The 17,946-nt window shown below is 45.7% G+C and overlaps 2 protein-coding genes across 2 annotated transcripts in view; one reads left to right on the top strand and one right to left on the bottom strand.

Annotated features, from left to right (window-relative positions):
• Anxa6 (annexin A6) overlaps positions 1-4,054 on the bottom strand; it is a 203,183-nt gene extending 199,129 nt beyond the window's left edge. Inside the window, exon 1 of the mRNA XM_051180650.1 lies at positions 4,051-4,054. The gene's annotated coding sequence lies outside the window, so the exon portion shown is untranslated. The remainder of the gene's footprint in view (positions 1-4,050) is intronic.
• A 543-nt stretch (positions 4,055-4,597) lies between these two features.
• Positions 4,598-17,946, top strand: part of Slc36a1 (solute carrier family 36 member 1) — a 37,889-nt gene continuing 24,540 nt past the window's right edge. Inside the window, exon 1 of the mRNA XM_051180647.1 lies at positions 4,598-4,736. The gene's annotated coding sequence lies outside the window, so the exon portion shown is untranslated. The remainder of the gene's footprint in view (positions 4,737-17,946) is intronic.

Below are 17,946 nucleotides of genomic sequence, written 5' to 3'. Positions count from 1 at the left end.
ATGTGGGTGTACAGGCATCTACAACAGATATAAGTGTCAAATGTTTGCTAGTAACAAATCATAAATACACTTACTTTAAAACTGTTCTGTCTCTAGGCACGTGGTGCATGCCTTTAATCCCAGTACTATGGAGACAGGGACAGGCAGGTCTCTGAATTTGAGACCTGCAAAGTTTACATATCAAATTCTGAGAGATCCAGGCCTACACAGAGTGTGCTTCTCAACCTGTGTGTCACAATCCCTTTAGGGGTCGAACAACCCAACAACATGGGTTGCATATAAGATATCCTGCACATCAGATGTTTACATTACAATCCATACCAGTAGCAAAATTATAGCTATGAGACATCAACAAAAATACCATTATGGTTGGGGGTCACCACAACATGAGGAACTGTATTAAAGCGCTGAAGAATTAGGAAGGTTGAGAACTGACACAGAGAGACTGTCTCAAACAAAACAAAACTGTTCCATCAACCTTACAGTCATCAATTCCGAGATTGTTGCTTTGGATGAGCACATAGTATGAAATAGAAGTATGTGCAGGGTCATTTCAGGAATTTGTCTTATCTCAAGTCAAGACAATGATTTTTAAGAAGGACATGCAGGTCAGCAACTAAATTACAATTTGAGAAGTTAAAAAGAATTGTATATATGTATGCATATGTGTGCCTGCTTCCTTTATGTGTACCACAGGTGTATGCAGGAGCCATGGAGTATAGCAGGCTTTCTTAGACCACCATCCCCCAAATCATGACATGGAGACATATTAATTATAAGTGCTTGGCCTTAGCATTGGCTTGTTTTTAGCTAGCTCTTAAACACACACACACACAACTTAAATTAGCCCATTTCCATTAATCTATGTGTGGCCCTCATCTAAGTACTGTCCATTCTGCTTTCCTGCTTCCTCTGTGTCTGTCTGTCTGGCCCCGGCTGGCTGGTCCTTGTCTATTTGTCTGGCTCCCTTTTTCCCTCTAGCTGCCAACCTTTGCCTAGCTATTGGCCATTCAACTTTTTATTAGACAAATCAGGTGCCTTAGTCAGGCAAGGTAAAATAGTAACACATCTTTAAACAATTAACAATTATTCTACTCCACAACAATGGAGGACAGAAAAGAGCATGGGATCCCATGGAACTGAAATGCCTGAGCTGCTGTGTAGGTGCTGGAAAATGAGTCTTGGTTCCCTTCAAGTCCTGAAAACACAATTTAAAAAATTAAACCTTCTAATCTAATCCAGTTATGGACTGTTTCCTAGGAAAATAATAAGTCTTTGTTTTTCATAACCCAGCTTTATGTTTCTGTAAGAGTAGGGACTGAATGAACAGGAAAGGTATTGCAGTTTATAACATTAATGCAAAAACTTGGAATATAGCTGAGGTGTTTCAGGCCATGTCCAATGGTGTTGTGTGGCATGACCATATCCACAGTATGTGTGTTATGTGCTCACAGCCACTCCATTTGATACAACCATGGTGAGCACTCATAGAAATGCCCAGATTCAGCATGCATTTGATTTTGAAGTAATTTTTTTTTGTTACTGCACATTTAGAAACCTTTGACAAGTATTAAGTTTTCACAACTCCCACGGTTAGTTACATGAATCCATATGGGGCCACAACCCACAGTTTAGGTAGTGTGTTTCACCCCACATATCCCTTATTACCCAGGATAATTCCATTATAATCCTGATGGTCACACAGCCTCTTTGATTCTCCTGCCTCCAATTGAGTACCACATTAGAATGCTCCTCTTGCCTGGTGCTTTCCCAGCAGGCAGAAAGTGATGACAGTTTGAAAGAACAAGGATGATGTTAGTTAGCTGTAATTGCCTCAGGAGCTCCAGGTACCTTAGGACCTGTATAGTTGTGCTAACTTTGGTTTGGTAGCAAGGGCAGGATTGTGCCTCCCCTGGGTCCATGTGCTCTGACTCTCCTGACACTTGATCTTGCCTGCAGGCCAGTGCATGTTGTAGGCTGGTGTACTCTCTTTTAGGGAGCATTTTGGCTTCATGCTCCCTTCCCCCAGACCTGTGTTCCTATAGGATTCCCCACTTCTCCATCACACAAAATGTGAGAGTGTTGGGGAACTGGCAGGATGGTCCAGTCCGATTTACTCCCAGAATGAATGGAATCTTGAGTAGTTTGCATTTTTCCTGGGACCTCAATTGCCGTGTCTGTAATTTTTTTTGTTTGTTTTGTTTTTTAAACTGGGAATGGAACCCAGGTGCTTCTGGTGGCACTCACTTATTGCATCACATGACATGATCACACACACACACACACACACACACACACACACACACACACACACACACACACACCAGGTTCTCTGTCCCTGAGCTGCAACCCCAGCCTTGACTGTATCTTTAATACTTTGCCATAATGTATCTTCAAATACTTTGTTTCAAAAATATTATCAGTAGTATTTTGTTTTTTACAGTGCATTGTCTCTTTCATGGTCTCAAAAACTATAGGAAAAGAGTCAAAGCAGGTTAGGGAGAGAGCTCAGTTGAGAAAAATGCTTATTGTGCAAGCACGAAGATTCAAGTTTGATCCCCGGCACCTATATAAAAAAGCAGTGGCACTGGCTTGTAACTGGTTGAAAGGTGAAGATGGGCAGATCTCTGGGGCTCATGGGACACCAAGTCTAGTTTACTTGGTGAGTTCCAGGCCCAGTGAGAGACCCCCTTTCTCTAAAAAAGAAAAAGAAAAAAAGAAAAAAAAGTGAGGGTCGGCAGAGACGTCCAGGTCCTGCTGATCTGGCACCAGCCATTTCAAGCCTCATTCTTGCTTCCAAGGCCACTTTAATTTCCTCACTATTGTTGCTCGTTTTCTTTGTAGCATAGTCCTTCCGAAAGTGTGTCTACTTCATTCACATCGTTTAATGAATTCTTGAATCATGATGCTTTGCTTCCAAAACATTTGAAATTCTAACAATGCTGAATGCTTCTGCTATAGCAAAGGTCCGTGAGTGTGAACAGTGACATTGTTCTTGGGATCCTGACTAAAGGGGGCCTGGATGTCTGTGTCCCAGCCACAGTGGTTACTGTCCAGCAATAGCAGCATAGTGTTCACTGTAGCCAGAGCCTGGAAGCTTGCTCTGGGAAGGTGGATGCTGGACTGGCCACTGCCAGTGTTCTGACATGTGTTTTGAAGGTCCAATGGTGACTGAATCAGTTAATGTACAAGGAAACTTTGTATGGGCCTGGGCACATTGTAAGATATAAGACCTTGAGCAGAGAGGATGGGTGCTGAGTGTACCCAAGATGGAACAGAGAACAATGTACCTGCCAAGGAGAGTAGATCTGAGCAGAGTTCATATGGCATTTCAGGACCCATCACCCTTGAGGGTGGGGCATGGGTAGGGTTTAGGGGAGAACAGAAGTGAGCCCCTACTGTTAGGTGCAGAAGGAGCTATCCAAAATCTCTCTGTAGCATGACACCTTTATGTGACAGATCTTATATGACTTGCAAACAACCAGGGAAGGGAAAGAACTGAGCAGTGCTTTCAACTGAGCTTTCTGTATGGGGAACCCAAAGGGAGTTCAGAAGCCACTCAGTGGGAAGTGATAGGGACAGGCCAACCCTCCTTCACACTGCAGGAGGTGCTGGACTAACACAGAGCACATCAAGCCAGTCCACTGATGTGGGGCTCTCCGCAGGAGGGGAATCCAAATCTCTCCATGCCTTTCCTGATACCACTCCTGGTGGGGATCCTGGACTAGCAAGTGTAGAGAGGAACTATGGAAGTTGTATTGCTTTTTCTTTTCCTTTCTTAAAAATGGCCTTTTACATTTATTAATTACTGAGTGTGTGTGTATATGTACAGAGTATATGCATGTGTCTGTGTGTGGTGTATGGAGTATATGCATGTGTGTGTATGGTATATGGAGTGTGTGTATGTGTGGTATATGGAATATATGCATGTGTGTTTGGTCGGGGTGGGGCAGAGGGAAGTCAGATGGTGACATTGTCTCCTGGAGTTGTTCTCTCCATCTAACTTTTTTTTTGGACAGGGTCAGGGTCCCTCACTGAATCTGGAGCCCACTGTTTTGGCTAGATCAGTTAGTTGCTGAAGAGATCTGGTGATCTTTCTGCCTCTGGCCCCAAGCCCTGGTGTTATGGCACACATTGCCATGCCTGGCTTTCTCTTACATGGGTGCTTGGAATCTTAACTCAGGTCCTCATTATACCCAGTGGACAATTTCTCCAACACACACCCCTTTAAAAAATTTAAATTGAAGCAAGGTGCCTTTAGGTTAGCCAAGCTGACCTTGAACTAACTCTGTAACCACACAAGTCTTGAACTTTCATTCTTCCCAGCTCTCGGATTGCAATCTTTTACCACCAGGCCTGGCTGCATGATTTTCCCCCAAAAGATGCATATTTGTGATTATAAATGAGTACATGCTCATTGATATACGTTATAAAAATGGGGACAGTCAGGGCTGTCACCCCCACTCTCCAGGTCACCTTAGCTGTGGTGGTCCCAGAAGCAACAGCCCTTTCTGCAGTGGCTGCTGGCTGCTACCAGGTGGCGCTGCAGAACAAGGGTCTGGAAGGAGGAGCGTGGAGAGCGGCAGCACATGACTTGGGCTGGGGAGCCGGCGTCACGTGACATGGCCCGGAAGCGGCTGTCCAGGCAACTAAAAAATGATGGCTAGGGGTCGGCGTTGAGGCTGTGCGTGGTGGGTTGAGCTGGAACCAGAGCCCGGGCCGGACAGGGCCGAGCGGTGAGTAGTGCACGCCCTGCGCTGCAGTCCCGAGTCACCTCCGGCCGTAGCGCCCGGCGCCGCGTCCTCCCACTAAGCAAATTCTACTGCTCAGGGACAGGTCACCCGTGGGGTGGGGTCTCCCGAGTCCCTTTGACAGGTGTGCGATCCAGGTTCCCAGATGGAGAAGGTCTCGCCGATACCCAGCTCCGGTCAACCCCACGTTTCCCAATGCGGCTGGATGAGCCATGTCCTTGCATTCGGTCACAGGGTACTAGACTGCAACTCCCCTGCTCGGATAAGAGGGGAAACTGAGGTTCAGGGCTATGTGGGGGCTTCCGAGATATCCCCGCGGCAGGGTGTCAGCTTCGGCAGCTATTTGCTTTCTGCCACGTCGCCTTCTGCGGGGAAACTCGCCCCGCGAAGAGCCACTTGTCCCTTCCTCCCTGGATCGCGTCCTTGTTTGGCTCTGCCCTGCCTGGGTTCTCCGCGCCAGGCTTGGGCTCTGGGTGTGGTTGTGTTCACTGATGATTTTCTTTTTTGCACACTCATCACTCTGTAGGCTTCGTTTCTAACCATCCTGCAGTTTTGTGTAAGTCACACGGAAATACGAAGTAGGAGCTGAAATAGGCTAGAGGAGCCAGGGAGTGGAAAAGCCCATTTGCTTTGTTTTGTTTTCCGTAATTTGGCAGATTTTAGTAATGACTGCTTGCTTATGTGGATGGATTGGGGGTGGGGGAGAGCTTGTTGAAACAGGATAGCAACATAATGTCCTGGAAAGAACTGACACTGGGGGAATCACATAGTATGTTTTAGCTTTGGCCTCTTGCTTGACGCCTAAAGTGACTCGGAAGCCTCAGCTAGGTTTACATTTTTCAGTGTATGGTAGGTAATAGGGCTGATTGAGTCCTCTGGTGTCCTTTTGTTCTGACATTCTCATCACTGAGGTTTGTTTGCTTTCATTCAGAGAGATTTCCCACTCCTTGTATGCAAGGACTAGCTCTCTGGAAGGAATTTTACCTGTACCCATTCCCCATTGTCTTGAATGCATTCCCCCTTCCCCAACTCCCCATTATGGCTAAACTAGACACTGGCAACTTATTTTTCTCACAACCAAGACCTTTGTTTGTTTGTTTGTTTGGATGGAACCCAGGGCTTTGGACATACTAAGCAAGCACTGTTCCATTAGACTACATCCCGGCCCTTAATTTTCATCTGTGGACCATGTTCCCTTAAAGATGTTCTTGAGGCTGAAAGTAAGAGTCGTGGCGCTCAGCACTTAGCTTCGCTCAGCACTTAGCTTCAGCTTGAGGCTGTGTCTGCCCTGGCGACACTAGTGCTTTGCTGCAGCCCTTTTGTTTTTATGTCTTTGTTTTCTCTTTAAGCCCTGTGGCTGTTCATCCGGCCTCATCCATAGCTGTCTTTGTCTGTCCCTGAGTCTAGGAGAGAGGGTTTTGTTTATTCTGGAGACTACAGTTGAGATGAGTGCAGTAAGAGAAGTGGTTTTGAGCATGAAAACTCCCAAGGAATCATAGTTCCTTGTCACCACATGGAATTGTCCTTGGGCATTTAATTGATTCTCTTGGGGGATGTTGCAGGTGGAATGGCTGTGTTCGATAGAGAGCTGACCTAAACAGAGTTGTGTTCTCCTCTCTCTTTCCCCATCTCCTTTTCCCTCTTTCCAAATGCCTTTCCTCCGCCTCCCCCACCTCCCCCTTCCCTGTCTCCTATCTCCTTCTCCCCCCCCCCGTGTGTGTGTGTGTGTGTGTGTGTGTGTGTGTGTGTGTGTGTGTGAGTCAGAGCACAACCTTAGATGATGTTCCCCAGGCACTTTCTACCTTTGCTGAGACAGTCTCCTTGGCCTTGAGTTGTTGATTGGTTAGGTTGGGCTGGCCATGAACCCCATGGATTCTCACCTGTCCCCACCTCTCCAGCACCAGAATTATGAGGGCATCATTGTGCTGGCATTTTCACTTGGACTCGGGAATTGAACTCAGATCTTTGTGTTTGCAAGGCAAGATTTTACTGACAGCTAGCTTGCCATCACCCTGTTTTCTTCCTTTTGCCCCAGCTCCTGCCTCATGAGGGTCTCAGCTCTTAAGCTTCCTGGCTTCTTGTTACTTCTTCCCGTCTTAAAGCCAGACCCTGTGCTGGGCTGGTGAATGGCTTTGTTTCTGCTTTCACTGGCCCTGAACCTGCTGCTGACCTTTTTCTAGAACCGTGTTCCTGATGTGATTTTTCTTTTTCTTGTGAAGGAGAGTCATATTTAGTCTGTTGACCTGAACTCAGGCCTTGGGGATCTCATGCCTCCTTCCTTTGGCCAAATGCAAAATTCGGACCTCTGCCTCACAGATTGGCACATAAGGTACATAGTGTGGAAACCACAGGATGCTGAATCTGAGGCTACTGCCAACACATTACTCTTGGAAGCCTGGACACCCAAGCCAGGACTCAATGACCAGCTCCTGTGTGTGTGTGTGTGTGTGTGTGTGTGTGTGTGTGTGTGTGTGTGTGTGTGTGTTTGCGTACTCTTCTCTGTCACTTTTCTCCATGAATTCAGCAGTCTGTCTGTGTGGGGCATTGCAGGACTTTGGCACATAGCTCAACATATCCAAGTTAGGGACCCATCTCAGTCCTTGTCCTAGTTTGCTTTCTGCTGCTGTGATAAACACCATGGCCAAAAGCAGCTTGGGGAGGAAAGGATTTATTTATTTTTTAGTTTCTTTTTTTTTAAATTATTTTTATTTTACATATCAATCCCAGTTCCCTCTCTACCTTCTTCTCTCTTTCCCTCTCTCCCACCCTCTCATGCACCCCTCCCACCCTCCCCTCCCACCCAACCCCCCACTCCACTTGTAGGGTGATGCCCTCCAGGAGGGGTCATCTAAATCTGTCAACTCATTTGGAGTAGGGACTAGGCCTTCTCTCCTGTCTCTAGGTTAAGGGAGTATCCCTCCATGGGGGATGTGTCCCCAAAGTCCTTTTGTGTACCAGGAATATATCTTGGTTCCACTGTTCGAGGTCCCTTAAGACTGCTCAGTCCTTCTAGCTGAGACCCTTGTTCAGGGGGTCTGAGTCAGTCCAATCCTGGATTCCCAGCTATCAGTCTGGGGGCCCTTAGCTCCTCCTTGTTCAGGTCAGCTGTCTCTATGTGTTTCTGTAGCCTGTTCTTGTCCTCCCTCTCTGCATCTGGATTCCAGTTCGGCTCAGTGTTTAGTTGTGGGTGTTTGCTTCTGTTTCCATCAGCTACTAGATGAGGGCTCCATGATGGTGGATAAGTTAGTTGTCATTCTCATTATCAGGGAAGGGCATTTATGGTAGCCTTTCCATTGTTGCTCAAATTGTTAGTTGGGGTCACTCTTGTAGGTCTCTGGATATTTCTCTAGGTTCAGTTTTCTCTTCAAACTTATAATGGCTCCCTCTTTTATGTTCTCTCTCTCTCTCTCTCTCTCTCTCTCTCTCTCTCTCTCTCTCTCTCTCTCTCTCTCTCTCTATTCCTCCCCTGACTCAATTGTCCTAGTCCCACATGCTTTCCTCTCCTCCCCTTCTCTTTCTCCTAGTTCTCTCTCCACTCACTGCCCCCCCCCACACCCCCATATGCTCAGATCTTGTTGCTTTCCCCTTCTGTGAGGGACATTATATGGATCTCTTAGAATCCTCCTTGTGTCCTAGTTTCTCTGGTGGTGTGAATTATAGCCTGGTGGTCCTTTGCTCTATGTCTAAAATGCATATATGAGTGAGTATATACCATGTTCCTCTTTTTGTGACTGGGTTACCCCATTCAGGATGGTTTCTTCAAGTTCCATCCACTTGCCTGCGAATTTCAAGATTCCATTGCTTTTTCTGCGTTGTGTAAATGTGCCACATCTTCTTTACCATTCTTTAGTTGAGGGGCATCTAGGTTTCTTCCAGGTTCTTGCTATTACAAATAATGCTGCTATGAACATAGTTGAGCACATGTCTTTGTTGCATCGATGAGGGTCATTTGGGTATATGCCTAAGAGAGGGATTGCCGGTCCTGTGGTAGACTGACTCCCATTTTCTTGAGGAACTGCCATACTGATCTCCAAAATGGCTGTACGAGTTTACACTCCCACCAGCAGTGGAGGAGTGTTCCCCTTTCTCCACATCTTCTCCAGCATAAGTTGTCATTGGTGTTTCTAATTTTAGCCATTCTGGCAGGAGTAAGATGGTATCTCAAAGTTGTTTTGATTTGCATTTCCCTGATAGCTAAGGATGTTGAGCACTTTCTTAAGTGTCTTTCAGCCTTTTTAATTTCCTCTATTGAGAGTTCTCTATTCAGTTCTGTACCCCATTTTTAATAGGGTTATTTGGTGTTTTGTTGACTAGTTTCTTGAGTTCTTTGTATATTTTGGAGATCAGCCCTCTGACAGATGTAGGATTGGTGAATATCTTTTCCCAGTCTGTGGGCTGCCGTTTGGTCTTGTCAACTGTGTCCTCTGCCTTACAGAAGCTTCTAAGTTTGAAGAGGTCCCATTTAATAATTGTCAATCTCAGTGTCTGTGCTACTGGGGTTATGTTCAGGAAGTAGTCTCCTGTACCAATTTGTTTTCTTTCTCTTCTAAGAGGTGTGTGGCTGGATTTATGTTGAGGTCTTTGATCCATTTGGACTTGACTTTTGTGCATGGTGATATCTGCAGTCTTCTACACACCATCATCCAGTTGTGTCAGCACCATTTGTTGAAGATGCTTTCCTCCTCTCATTGTATAATTTTAGCTGTTTTGTCGAAAATCAGGTGTTCATAGATGTGTGGGTTAATATCAAGATTTTTGATTCGATTCCATTGGTCTACTTGTCTATTTTTGTGTCAATACCAGGCTGTTTTCAGGACTATAGCTCTGTAGTAGAGCTTAAAGTCAGGGATGGTAATGCCTCCTGAAGTTCCTTTATTGTACAGGGTTGTTTTGGCTATCCTGGGACTTTTGTTTTTCCATATAAAGTTGATTATTATCCTTTCAAGGTCAGTGAAGAATTGTGGTGGGATTTTAATGGGGATTGAATTGAATCTTAGAATGCTTTTGGCAAGATTGCCATTTTTACTGTGTTTATCCTACCTATTCAAGAACATGGGAGATCTTTCCATTTTCTGGTGTCTTCTTTAATTTCTTTCTTTAAAGACACAAAGTTCTTGCTATATAGGTCTTTCACTTGTTTGGTAAGCTTTACCCCATGATACTTTATGTTGTTTGTGGCTATTGTAAAGGGTGATGTTTCTCTGATTTCTTTCTCAGCCTCTTTGCTGTCTGAATAAAGTAGTGCTACTGACTTTTTTTGAGTTTATCTTGTATCCTGCTACTTTGCTGAAGGTATTTATCAGCTGTAAGAGTTCCCTGGTAGAATTTTTGGGGTCGATTATGTAAACTATCATATCATCTGCAAATAGTGAAAGTTTGACCTCTTTGAGGAAATTATTTATTACATCTTATAGCTTATAATGAAAGGCATGAGGGCAGGAACTCAGCACAGCAGGACCTGAAGCAGACAGAGGCCATGGATGAACCCTGCTCACTGTCTTGCTCCCCATGATTGCTCAGCCTGCTTTCTTATGCCAACCAGGTCCATTTGCTATAGTAGTGAACTGGGCCCTCCCACAACAATCATTAATCCAGGAAATGCTTCACAGATTTACTACAGGGCAATCTGGTATAGGCATTTTCTCAATTGGGATTTCCTTTTCCTGGGTTACTGTGATGAACATTCTTTCTTGTCAACTTGACTACAACTGGAATTAACCAAAACCCAAGCAGCTGGGTATACCTGTGAGGGATTTTTTTATTTTTTTCTTAATTAAATCACTTGAAATGGGAAAGCCCACTTTTAATCCAGATCTTTTTAGATGGGAAGCTCCACCTTTAGTCTGGGCCACACCTTCTGCTGGCAGCCTATATAAAGGACACAGAAGAAGGAAGAGCTCTTTGCCTGCTTGTTTTTGCTAGCAAGAACATTTCTTCACTGTAATTAGAGCCTACTTCTTCAGGGTTCCCACATTCACTGAAGACTAGCTGAGACATCCAACTTGTGGGCTAGACAGCTACTAGATTCTTGTCAGTTCTGTTCCTCTAGAGAATCCAGACTAGTACAGTGATCCTGGCTTGAGTAGTCAAGTCCACAAAAATCTGGACAGTCCGGTAGAGTTTTAACTGGGAAAAGCACTGCAAATTTTGTGTAAAGAATCTTTCTCTGGTCCAGAGTATCTCCATGGTAACAATCACTACCATCACTGAGGGTTCACTGTGTGCCAGGCTACGCGCCTGACTTTTATCTTCCTAACAATATTACAGCTCGATGTACTGGGGACATCTCTCAGGTGAAGGAGTCTAGACAAAAGTAGAGAGAGTGGCTTAGCTGGAGTTGCCCTCCTGATGCCTGCCTCTAAATGTCATGCAGAATACCCTCTGCCTACACAGCTCTGGGTCCAGTTTGGGGCTAGGCATTTTAGAGCACGTACCATCTGGTGGTAGAAGGGTATTGGTCTGGGAGTGTGGTTTGCTGGCTTGGAATCTCAGGTGGCCTTTCTGCATCTAGTGACTGGTTGAAGCCATCTCTGCATATCCTTTGGTTTGCCTCTGGATGAGGAGCTGGGGTAGACTCTTGTGAAGTCACACCTGGCCCTGGCACTTGGTGTGTGTGTGTAAAAATTGAGCATGCTTGCCTGTCTCTTAGCCACTGTGCACTTCTGACAACAGCAGCTGTCCTGTGGCTGCCCCAGCATGGGACTCCTTTGGGCACGAGGCCGGATTGCAGAATACACCCTGGTGGCTTTGGTGGATTGCCTCCTGACACTGTTTCCAACTGTTCTTGTAGATGTAAGAAGTTTTCACTTCCCTCCTGCTAGACCACATTGGACAACCCAGTCTGTGTCCTCGGTTCATGTCTTTAGAATTCTAGCATCAGAGAAAAGAATTCGGTGCTTGCTCTGGGTTCCAGAGTCCAACTCACGGCCTTAACATAACAGACTGTACTTTTCGTTTGCAAGCAATCTCCATGGTAGCCTGGAGAGGTGGCTTAGAGGTTAAGCTTCTCAACCCTGAGGGCCAAGCTTGGTTCTTAGCACCCACATGAGAGGGACACAGCTGCATGTAACTCCAGTTCCAGGGGCTCCGATGCCCCTTTCTGACATATTCATACAAAATACTGACACGTACAAATCAATAAAATAAACTGTAAAAACTGTTTTAAAAAATTACTACCAGTTCCTGACTGTGGTGGGAAGTGAGGCCTGAAGTATAGGCATCATAATAAGAGAATATATTTTGAAGAACTTTATGTAAATTTCTGTCATCAGGGTCACTTAGGAAGCCCAAATAAAACCCAAACTGCCAAGTGTTGGGGTGCACACCTGTAACCCAGCACTTGAGTGGCCGACTTGGGACAGTGGAGTTTGAGACCAGAGAGAGGAGAGCTCAAGTCCAAAAGAAAGAAAAAAATAAAATAAGGATTCCTGGCCTTGGCAGACTAGAGCCAACAGATAAAATGCACATTCTGTCTGATTTCTAAATTTAATGTGATAGCATTAAAATCTAGCGAAAAGAATCCTTTTTTCTTTGCAATTTCTCTGATCTTAGAAGTCCAAGAAGTAATTTTTTTGCATCTTAATATTTAAATGAATATATTCCAAAGTAATATTACTGTAACACATAGACAACACAATATTACAAATTCATGAGGCATTGTGTCATTTTTTATTCTAATGGGTTAGGTTTTGTTACTGAGTTTGTGTACTGACTATCTTACCCCAGCCTCCCCATGGGCACTGTTGGGTGGAGATTTTGCCTTGTATTGATGGACCACACATAATCTATAAACTGTTGCTGTACTCAAGAACCTGAATGACAAGCCTGCTTCAACTTTGTCATATTACACAACCCTCATTTCAGGTTAACAGGCCCCATTAAATCTCCAGAGGGGGCAGGGGTTGGCAGTTGTTGTGGTTGGTATGGATGCCAAGTTTCCTAAAGGGAGCCTGGGGGGTGCCCAGCAGGGGAGCAGGAAGAGGAAGGGGAGGCCCTGTGGAGAACTGAATGTCTGTGTCTGCCCTCCCCAGAGTTCCATCTGAGAATGGGCTGCTCCCTAGCCTGGCCAGAGATGGAGTCTTTCTGTCCTTCCTTCCTTCCTCTCCCTCCTTTTCTATCACTGAAACAGGGTCTCTTGTGACCCAGGCCAGCCTTGGATGACCGTGAACTTGTGATCATTCTTGTCTGTATTTCCTGAGTGCTGGATTACGCACCTGCACTCCCACGCCCGTGCTGGTGCTGGAACCAGGACCTCATGCATGCTAGGCAAGCCATCTACCAGCTGGGCCCCATCCCCAGCCCCGGGAAACATGCCTCCTCCCAGTCGGGTCTTGTCCGTTTGGACAACTGTGCAAATATAATTAGAAGATTCCTCCTGAACAAGCAAGCACCTCCTTCCTCCTTCCCACCTGTCAGTCTCAGCGCCTACAGATCTTAAGGCCCCAAAGAAGTCTAACATTTGTGGCAGCCCTTAAAGACTGTTTCTGTGGCCAGGCCAGTGGTGGTACACACCTTTAATCCCAGCACTTACACTTGGGAGGCAGAGGCAGGCAGATCTCTGTGAGTTCAAGTCAGGCCTGGTCTACAGAGCTAGTTCCAGGACAGCCTCCAAAGCAATACAGAGAAACCTTGTCTCAAAAAACAAAACAAAACAAACAAAAAGACTGTTTCTGTGGTCTGGCCTGGGGGTGTAGGCCTGTAATTCCAGCTCCTGGAAGGCTGAGGCCAGAAGATCTCAAAAGTGAGTTCAGAGGCAAGATTGTCTCAACAACAACAATAAAATGGGGTAAGAGAGAGCTGGTGCTACAGCCCACTGGTAGAGCATTTCCTAGTCTGTGATTCGGTGGATTTGATCCCCATCACAGAAACAAAAAACAAACAAGCCAAAACAAAAACAAAACAAATGTAGTTCTTAAATCACAAGGCTGGATGTTCTCATTGCCTTCTTATTTATCAGATTTCTACCTTTGATGGTCCTGGCCCTGAGCCCTGGATCTACGGTGTATTATAACTTCATGATTCTTTCTGTGTGTTGCCTGGAACACAATGCAATAATGCATGTCCAAGCCACGTGCCACTGTCTGCCTGCCTCTTCTCTTCTTGCTGGTGAAGATCGAAATCACCTGCTTATTTAGTATGTGTTACTGTTATTGATTTATTTTAAGTTTATCATTAACCAGTGCCTATACATAGCATCTCCCCAGTTATCAATATGCATACAGGTGCTAAGCCACATCTCACATATCAGTAGTCACCCATTAGACCTTAGATCCAGAGATTTCAGTTTATTTTTGAGCAGTTAGCTTCATTCTCCTGTGGGGAACTTCACTTTTTACATATGGCAGAGGGACCTCCTAACAGTGGCAGGGATAAATTGAGAATCTGTGACACAGCAGTTTCTTTAAAATAAACTTTCTGTATTTTATTATTAAATTGAAATGTTTTTAGACAAGGTCTCATTATGTAGTCCTGCTGGGACTCGCTGAGATCCCAAGTGCTGGGATTAAAGGCATGAGCCACCATGTCTGGCTTAATTGGGGTTTTGAGACAAGGTCTTACTGTATTGCCCAGGCTGGCCTTAAATTTGTAATTTGTCCCCAGACTGCTGGAGTTATAGGGTGAGCCACCATTCCCTGGCCACAGTGGTTTTGTGGTGGGTTGGGGTATTTATCATCCTGTTTTGTCTCTGCCTTCAGTAACACTCACAGTTCACATACAAGGTTCTGTTTAGACACGTGGGGCTTGTCAGAAGAGTCTAGAAATAAGTTGATGTTCACATAACTAATAACATCCTTTGACTGGCGCATCAGAGCTACAGAGGAGCCCCAGTCTGCACTTCCCACTCTGATTTTTGCATTTGTAGACTAAGATCATAGGAAAGGAAATTGTTCAAAGTTACCAAGCAAATCGGTGACAGAGCCACCCTCACACCCAGACCTCCTGGCATGCATGTCAACTTATTATTAGCTTTTGCTTGTGTGACAAGGAGGTTTCCAGCTTTCTACATCAGTGCAGGTTTTCTTTTCCTGGCCCACTGTGAGTTCAATGTCCTCAGATGTGCTTGAATCTCTGCAACACATGATTAAGTGGAACCCTTAAACTCTCAGGGGAGCCTGTGGAAATGGAACAGGGAGGTTCCTCCCTGGGGTTGCAGGCACTGTTTGGATTGAATGTGCTTTATCTACACTGAAAGTCATGTTGAGGCTCCGTCCCCAGGATGATGGTGTTGAGAAATGTTGGGGTCTTTAAGAGACCCACGGGACTCTACTCTCGAGGAGGGATTGGTGAGTTGCCCAGCAAGTGGGTTAGTAACAGTGGGAGCAGACAGTTATGAAGTGAGCGTAGCTCCTCCCCTTGGCCTCTTCTCACCTTGTGACCTCTCTTTCTCACTCTTATGACCTCTCTTCCTCACTTCCCCTTGGGTTTCCGGTTTTCTGTCTTGCCTAAAGCAGTGTGAGACCCTTGAGGGAAGCCAGTGAGCTCATTTTTCTCTCTCTCCCTTCTTCCCTCCCTTCCTTCTCCCTCCCTCTTTAAAAAAGATTTATTTATTTTATGCATGAGTGCTCTATCTGCATGTACACCTTTATGCCAGAAGAGGGCATCAGATCCCACTAGAGATGGTTGTGAGCCACCATGTGGTTACTGGAACTTGAACTCAGGATCTGGAAGATCAGCTAGTACTCTTCAACCACTGAGCCATCTCTCCAGCCCCTGCTTATTTCTTAATAAAATACTTAGCCTCAGACAGTTTGTTACCATGACAGAACGTGAACTAAAACAGGCCCTTTACTGACTTTCCACTTTGCAGTTCCCTTGTGAGGATGCAGATTCTTTCCTCACTTGTAGTTGGTAGATGTGTCCCTGGATCACTCTTATGCTGCAAGCAGGGCTGCTTTTCAAGCATCCGCAGAGGGGAGCCCTGAGCAGAAAGACACCCTCTGGGCAGCTGGTGTTGGGGTGGCAGTTGGAGACTCAGCTTCTCACCCAGAGGTAGCATCTGAGAGCCGGGCTGGTGTCTGCATGCCGGGGGGGGGGGGCAGCCTGATGGAGAAGGGATGGGTTTGTTTGTTTGTTTCAAGATAGGGTTTCTCTGTAGCTTTGGAGCCTGTCCTGGAAGTAGCTCTGTAGACCAGGTAGAACTCACAGAGATCCACCTGCCTCTGCCTCCCAAGTGCTGGGATCAAAGGCGTGCACCACCACCGCCAGGCTGAAAGGAAGGGTTTTCTTCATCATTTTTACTGCTAATGTACTTCCCCACCCTAATTTGACTGCAGATTCTTGAAGGATAGGAGGTTGACTGTTTTCCATTTAGTTCCCACAGCACCTGGCACTGTCATCAGTAGAAATTTCCAAACCAATGGACAGTCAGGAAGCAGATATGCTTCTGGCCTTGCTACAGAACAAGTTCCTCCATCTTTAGGAGAGCCTTCATCTATGCAATGAGGATCTTGAGGTGACTTGTGAAGGCTCCTTAGCACTGGGCTGGGATTTTGGGGGCTCCCACAACTTTCACTTGGTGGAGAGAAACCCTCCCTTCCTCTCTTCCCCAGAGCCATGTGGAGAAGACACACCCTCACCATCCCTCATCAGTATAGAACAGGGAGGGTTACTTCTTTCACCATCTTTTAATTTAAACATGAGCAAATCTATAAAAATTTAAGAGAAGGCATAGGGCAGAAAAGGTGTAACATCGTCCTCTCAGTCATGAAGGTCACAGCCAACACTCCTGTAACAAAACTGATGAATGAATGAATGAATTAATTAGTCAACATTTTGTGAGATGTGGGAGACTTCAGAGAAGGATATGGAAAGACCAGGGGGAACCGTCCACCCTGAGCTTACATCCCTACTTGTATGCTCTGATTTGCTCAAGCATGGGCAGCTGTGTGGGATAGTAGAAACCAACTGAGCTACACCCCACCAGTCTGGCCACTCAGGTCCTTTCTGCCTCTACATGGAACTTTCCCTCCTTCCAGGATAGGACTAAGAAAGCAGAAGGGACAGAATGTCCATTTTAGGTTTTGAGGCTGCTTTGAAGAATGGGGAAGAGTTCTGGTTTTTGAGGTTGAACTTCAGGAACAAAGGTTGGCAAGGAGGCATGGCACAAGAGGTCAGCAGATTGCTGTTGAGGCAGTTTCTGTGGTCTGCAGGTCTCTTTTAGTTCAAAGTGCTTGGCATGCCAAAGCTGCACTTTTGGTACTGTACTTTAGGTTATCATTTTATGAGCCCCAATACAGCATTGTGGAGAGTAGCTACTGAGACAAAGATGGAGTGTCTAATGGTCTCTCCTGCTCCCATTCCTCTTCCTCTGAGCTATGGTCAGCCACCTATTCCAGCACTCAGATTGGTGGCAAGAAACGAGCTCAGGGTGAGGAGAAGAGCCTTCCTGATCACTCTGTCCTAGTTTCATCCTTGTTGCTATGGTGAAAAGCCCCAATGCAAACAAACTGAGAGGAGAAAGGGTTTATTTTAGCTCATAATTTTAGGGTATAGTCCGTTTAATTCAGGGATGTCAAGGTGGCAGAAACTTGAAATAGTCAATTGCATCCACAGTTAAGAGCAAAAAGAAATGAGTGCAGATGAGCTCACTTGCTTGTTTGTACCCAGCTAGATTTTTTTCTAGGGGATGGTGTTGCCCCTAGTGGGTGGTGTCTTGCCACATCAGTTAACTTAATTAAGACAGTTCCCCCATAGACATGTTTGCAGGCCAACCTGATCTAGACAGACAGACCTTCACTGAGATCCTCTTTCTAGGTGATTGTAGGTTGTGTCAAGGTAACAATTAAAATTAACCATCATAGCTTTCAAAAAGTGGGAGATGGGCTGAACTCATGGGGGCAAAGAGGGGGTTGTTTGTGGTCGGGGACCCTGTGGAGCTGGAGCAGAATTGGGTGACCCAGAGGGGATTTCATGACTACAACCATGGTCTCTGCTGAAGGCAGAGGATAAAAAAGACACCCAAAGAAACCAGGTTCATATCACCCGAGAGCTCGCTCTTGGGAAAGGTGTGTGATTTAACTACTGTTTGAGGTCCAAGAGATAAGGTCAGAAGAGGGTGGGGGGTGGTGAACCCAATCAGAAGACCAGAGGAGGCTTCCTGGAAGTGCACACTTGCATTACCCTGCCCAGCATCGCCTTACCTATCTGTTGCCCAGGTGCCCTAGGATGAATTTAGAAATTTATGAGCGTGACACCA

Source organism: Phodopus roborovskii, unplaced genomic scaffold (assembly GCF_943737965.1).
Source record: "Phodopus roborovskii unplaced genomic scaffold, PHOROB, whole genome shotgun sequence".
Classification (NCBI taxonomy): domain Eukaryota; kingdom Metazoa; phylum Chordata; class Mammalia; order Rodentia; family Cricetidae; genus Phodopus; species Phodopus roborovskii.
This window is presented reverse-complemented; position numbering and strand designations above follow the sequence as displayed.